This window comes from Lepidochelys kempii, chromosome 3 (assembly GCF_965140285.1).
Source record: "Lepidochelys kempii isolate rLepKem1 chromosome 3, rLepKem1.hap1, whole genome shotgun sequence".
NCBI lineage: Eukaryota > Metazoa > Chordata > Testudines > Cheloniidae > Lepidochelys > Lepidochelys kempii.
In genome coordinates, this window is record NC_136382.1 from 198,120,473 (window position 1) to 198,126,472 (window position 6,000).

At 42.5% G+C, this 6,000-nt stretch overlaps 1 long non-coding RNA gene across 1 annotated transcript in view; it reads left to right on the forward strand.

The window, feature by feature from the left end:
* Positions 1–4,522, forward strand: part of LOC140908347 (uncharacterized) — a 63,928-nt gene extending 59,406 nt beyond the window's left edge. Inside the window, exon 4 of the long non-coding RNA XR_012157841.1 lies at positions 4,240–4,522. This is a non-coding gene — a long non-coding RNA (uncharacterized LOC140908347). The remainder of the gene's footprint in view (positions 1–4,239) is intronic.
* Positions 4,523–6,000: the final 1,478 nt, after the last annotated feature.

A 6,000-nucleotide genomic window follows, 5' to 3' on the forward strand; every position in this document is an offset into this window, starting at 1 on the left:
GGCAGAATGCTGGGGGTCCTGATTGGTCCACAGCTTCTATATAAACCCAGCACAGGAACAGGAAGTTACCCATGCAACTGGTCCACCTTACTCTGGGCTGTGTGGCTTGTACTTCCTGCTCCCACTCCCCAGGCTTGACTTTGAGTGCCGATTTGTGGTTCTGCTCTCATTTTTATTTCCTGCTTCTGATCTCCTGGTAACCTGACCCTGCCTGCCTCCTGACACTTGACTTTTGGTTTGTCCTGTCTCAGACTCTGACCTCCTGGCATCTGACCTGGCCTGATGCCCAATTCCTGCTCTGACCACTAGGTCAGACTGCCCATGTCCCGGTCATGACAGGTGGGTGATCACTGAATAATACCAGATTTAGTTTTCTTACCTTTTGCAGGCAGCTGCTCTTAGGATCACCATGAGACCCATTCAGCCAGCATGATCAAGATTCAGAAACTCATTGTAATCATCAGTTTAAGTCCCTAATGAAGACTTAAACTGGCAGCGATAAAAGCAAGGGGTGAACACACTAAGAGCTGGCTCCTTCAGGTTTGTCAAGCCCACACTTCACTTTCAGCTAATGATCTTTCAGATACTAGCAATTTTTGTAAGAATTAATTCATCTTCATTCCCTAACAGTTTTCATTTGCATGTATTGATTCCATGAGAGTCAGGAAGTTTAGACTGGAATGATTGATTGGTAGAGAGTTAGCTGTAATCAATATGGTACCTTTGCATGAATATAGTCATTTTACACTTAATTAGAGGTGACTTGGTTATTTCACAGAGCATTTCAAGTCAGGAGAGTGGTCAAATTTAATTGGTTAATTTGTTGCAAAGGGAATCATTGCCACACATTACCCAAAGAAATAAAATTAAACATCTGACAGAACACAAAAGTCTTTCTTCCCCTCTAAAGCCCTCCTCTGCAGCAGCCCATGCTAATAGTCCCACCGTGAATGTGGGGGCTGGGCCTGCAGAGCTAGAATTTGGGCCCTACCACCAGTCCACTCTTCTTCCAGCCTGAGCACCTCCGCTATTTGCTGCAGTTGGGGCAGCATGGAATGGAAAACCAGGAAAATCTCAACCCCTTTAGAACATCACAGATCAAAACAAACACCTTCCATTTAACTTGGTAACCAACAGGTGACCAGTGCAGAGCACAGACCACCAGAGAATTAAATCTGTGGATAGTTGGATAGTATCATAGAGTAAAAATTCACTGCTCACAGAGGATGCCCAATTCACTTCGAAAGACCCTCACTGGGGACATTCCAGTGCCTATGGGGGAACACGCAATGCAATTTTCTCTGCAGTAACAGTGACAAAATTGCAACCCCAAGGTGAAATAATAAAATGCCATCACAGCCTTGGAGACATGGAAAAGGATTCTCTGAGATGGTTAGGTAGGAAGCTATTTATCCAACCTTAAAATCGTCTAACAGATACATGTCTAAATGGACAAAAATAACAGCAGGGGTGTACCCCTGAGGAATGGCAGATGCTAAATACATAAATTAGAGCATCTGACAACACTTGCATGCTCTTCAGTCACATAGGAACCCAAAGCACGTTACCAAAATAAATAAGCATTACTACCCCTATTTTACAGATGGCACAGCTACAGAACAAAGAGTTTAGTGATTTACCTAAGGTCACATGAGTCCATGTCTAAGTTCAGAATAGAACTCTGTTTTTTGTCTCTCCATCCCATGCTCACGTCACTTTATTCATTATTTAGGGCCAAATATTCAGATATGGAAGTCAAAATTGCATGTGTAAAATGTGTGAGCACTCATTATGCATGCAAATCAATTACTTGCATATATAAATACTTAAACAGTATATATATAAAAATGTAGGATTTGCAAACACGTCAAGTGCATGCAATATTTTTGAAGGCTCAACTTAAAGTCTGTTGTCTGAAAATGTTCCCCTACCTGTCTAGAAGCACCACAGAATACCAAAGGTCTTTTCTTTCCCTGTGGCAAGCAGATAACACATTTTCACTAAAAAAAAGACAAATGGCTGGGGGAAACTGAAGCATACTTTACATGGATCCACAGTAGAGCTGGAGAGTGTGTCAAGAGTAAATCAATACAATCTTCAAATGATTCAAAGTGATTTTGGAAACACATTCCATAATCCATGATTTCATTGCAAATAACTCAGTTATAGGTTCCCAAAAATCCTCCTTCTTTTCCCCAAATGCATGTTTTCTGAAGATTTCCAAAGAAGTTTCATTATTAAAATGTTTCCTTTTGTACCCCATTGTCCTTTTAGCTATCATCACCCCCACAGTAAGTTAAAAGTCTTTTGCTTTGTTACAGTCAGACAGGCACTGTTCTTTCTCCAGGAATACATAACATGGAGAAAGAATTTATCTCAATATCTCTCTGATTCAAGACTTCTCAGAAACAAATTCAAGCACTCTTTCATATGCAGACATAATCCCACACCAGGTGGAAACAGAGTCCAACTGCTTTATGGCTTTGCCACTGTAATGTAACTCTGATGTTAATTTAACTGCTCAGGAGATGCAAGATATATGTGCTACAGACACTTGATCTTCGTAACTCTCTGACACTTCTTTATATCTCTCACAATCCATGTTGGAAAAAATAATTGTGGTGAGCGCCTTACTCATCAATTTAAAGAATTAATGAAGATTACATATGCTAAGCCTACTCCAGTAAAATGTAGCTCCTTAGTGCTTTAAAACACACAGCAAGCATATGTGGACATACAATGAAATCATGAGCCAGAACAGTCTGGCATGCTCCTTCCCGAAACCACAGCATTCCATCTCATACTCCCGCACCAGAACACTATCAAGGGGGAGGATGTCTGTAACAGAAAGCTGCTGCTTCAGAAAAGCCCCTAGCTTTCCATCACACTGTACCCACAAAATCCCATCTGCAAAACTCACACAGGAGGAGCAGTAGGTCAACCATATGGCAAACAGCTTCCTGGAAACAATGGTGTATTCATCTGTTCCAAGAGCTGGAGAGAAAAAGTGAGAGGCAGCCCACCTAGTGGCTTCAGGAGAGTACAGGAGAAATCAGGTTCTAATTTCGCACTCAACAGCGGTGTGACCTTGAGCAACTTACTTATTAATGGGCCAAATTTTCAAAAGTGCTCAGCACTCTGTTCCTGTCAGTGGGAGCAGCTGGGTGCAGAGCACATTTGAAAACGTGGCCATTAGCTTCTGTGTGGCTCAATTCCACCACCATTAAAATGGGGATAATATTACTTCCCCACCACTGTAAAGGTACTTGAGATCCTCGGATGGAAGGTTCTGTATAAGAGCAAAATATTATTCATTGTTATTGAAAGAGGGAACAGGGCATGCTAATGCTTTGGGCTTGTTTGATAAGCCAAAGAGTGAGTTAAAAAAATGACCCAAGTGACTCATGTCAATGGATTTCAGTCATGAAGCTTGATTTTAATTATGACTCCTGCAGAGTCCAGAAAAAAACCTGTGTTGGAGGGGTGAAATGGATTCAAGGCTCAACCCTGGGAATGGTTAATAGTGTGGGTTTAAATTACAATCTAAAAGCAAACAAACAAACCAAAAACACCCTGCTCCCACAAACCCTGGCCCGTCAAGGTCACGTAGTCTCTGTCAGCCTCATGAAACATACACAAGTAAATTATAGAGGGTGGTCATTGCTATCACTTACTCTTAGAGTAATGTGTGTATGTGTGTGTGGGGGGGTAATGAACATTTTTGCCTTGGAATAAGGGGTTGCCAACCTGAAAAGGTTGAAAAACATTGTCCTACATCAAGTGTCAGTGAAACATTGTCCTACATCAGTAAATCCAGCTTACCTTCCTAGTTATTAAACCTCATTCCCCAAAGCCCTCCGCCTTCCCATAAGCTAAACCCTTGTCCTTACTAGTGAAAATTGATTCCAGCAGCCCAACTCCCCCACTACTCCTGACCTCTGAGAGCCCCACATTCCCTGTCATGTAGTATGATGAGTAGGACTGGAGAAAGTTGGTCAGGTTTGAGGAGGAAACTTCTGGGGTGACACCAAGTAGCTCAGGAGTGTAAGCTGGGCTAGGCTGCTACCAGAAGAGTATGGTCTTCTCAGCCTGTAACACTGGCCCAGCACTGCCAACCACAACCATTCAAAAAAAAAATAAATAGAATAAATCGATCAACCAGGCATAAAAAAAAATCTTGAGAGTGGCTTAAAACTCATACAATTCTCTTTCTTTCTATTTGCCTTCTTGTTTCTAAAGGTTTCTCCAGCAACCATGAGGGCTAGAAATTAACTTTTTTTAAAAAAATGAAAACTGAGATGCTCACCTAACAATATGACTCCAGGAGCGGGGGGGCTTTGAGGAAAACTCCAACGACTGCATGATCAGCTTCTGAGCCTGCTCACTAAAGTTCTCTTTCCTACAACGCTGCCCGCTTGCCACACACACTCAAAGCCACAGAGCACTGTTTGACAAGGTTGTGCAGTATCACCGTTCTGAGATTCTATCCCCGAAGCAGAGGGAAGGCACTGAGGGCCAGCTGCGTGGGTAAGTTAATGCATTTGTAGTGCTGCAGGAGGTCATAAGGAAGCATACTAGGGGTCATGAATTTCCATTTCCCCTCCTTTTTGGAGCGCTAGGGACACACATTACAATGCTGTTATTCTGACAAAACCTGTAGATGCCTGCCCTGAGCTACATCAACCTGTGTTCAAGGCTGCTCGCAGCCCTGATTGCTAGTGCTAAGACAGACTGTGACACAGAGGCTCCTTGGCAATGGGTGCCTTGTCTTTGCCAACAACTCCTACCTCAGACCTGACAAACTCACCACACTAAACTTAGGTTTTGCAGCTATTTATCCCGAAAGAGGAACATGTATGGTACCTACAGAAAGCTTGTATCATGCCACGATTAATATTCATTGTGCATTGTATGTACAGGTAGTGTTTAAGCAATAATGAATTTATATGGAAAATATGCTTTATGGACTTGCAGTAAAAGTTAGTCACCAGGAGATAATATGTCTTCATGGCCCCTTCAAGCAGGAGAGAATTGTTACCCCTCCTAGGTTAGCCACTGAAGTAATGCAAGACCCAATTATCTAGCTTTGCTCCATCCCAAGACTTTCCATGTGAAACCATCAGGGAGAACGACAAACAATCAAAACCACTTGGAAATGAAAAGGAGCGTTACAACAGACAATCACCCTGCCTATGAATAAAGAGAAAAGGCTCTTTTCATATAACACAGGGTAGGGAAAGGCATCCATTCACTGAGGAGATGCTTTGGGGAATTTTTCTCTTGAAAAATTGGGTCCTGGTTGACTGTGAAGCCAGCCAGCTCTTCAAAACCGAAGTCTGGGGTGGGTGGGAGGGGAGCTGGAAAGAGGGGTGAATCTACTTTATTAGATAAGAAGGGTAACTATTAATAAGTGAAAAGAAAAGGAGTACTTGTGGCACCTTAAGACTAACCAATTTATTTGAGCATAAGCTTTCTTGCATTCTATGATTTTTGTTTTGTATTGTAACCATTTGTTTCCAACACTCTGTCTTGTTTCTAGTGAACTCTCCATACTTTCTTAAATAAACATACTTCTGTTTTATATTACGTGCACACAAGTGCTGTGGATTTTTACAGGAGCAGTGATTTAAGGTAAAACTATTAAACTGGGGTACATAAACTGTGGGAGCAGAGGATCTGGGATTTCTCTGATAAGCCAGTATCAGGGGGCTGGATATCACAGGGGAACAATTCAAAGGGATTTGGGGGTGCACCTATTGTTAAACTGCAAGGCAAAAAAAGGGAGCTGGCATCGCCTGGAGGATAGTGGTTGAGTGGCTGACAGGCAGTGGCATGCTATGACAGTTTTAGTGAGGTATGCAACAACTCACTAGGTGTTCCAAAATGGCGTACTCTATGAGGTAAGAGCAAGTTCACTGCATGGAGGTTTGTTCTACAAAATGGTGTCCTCCGGAGATGGGGGGTGGACAGATATGGCCTGCAGCCAGCCAGTGGGAAATG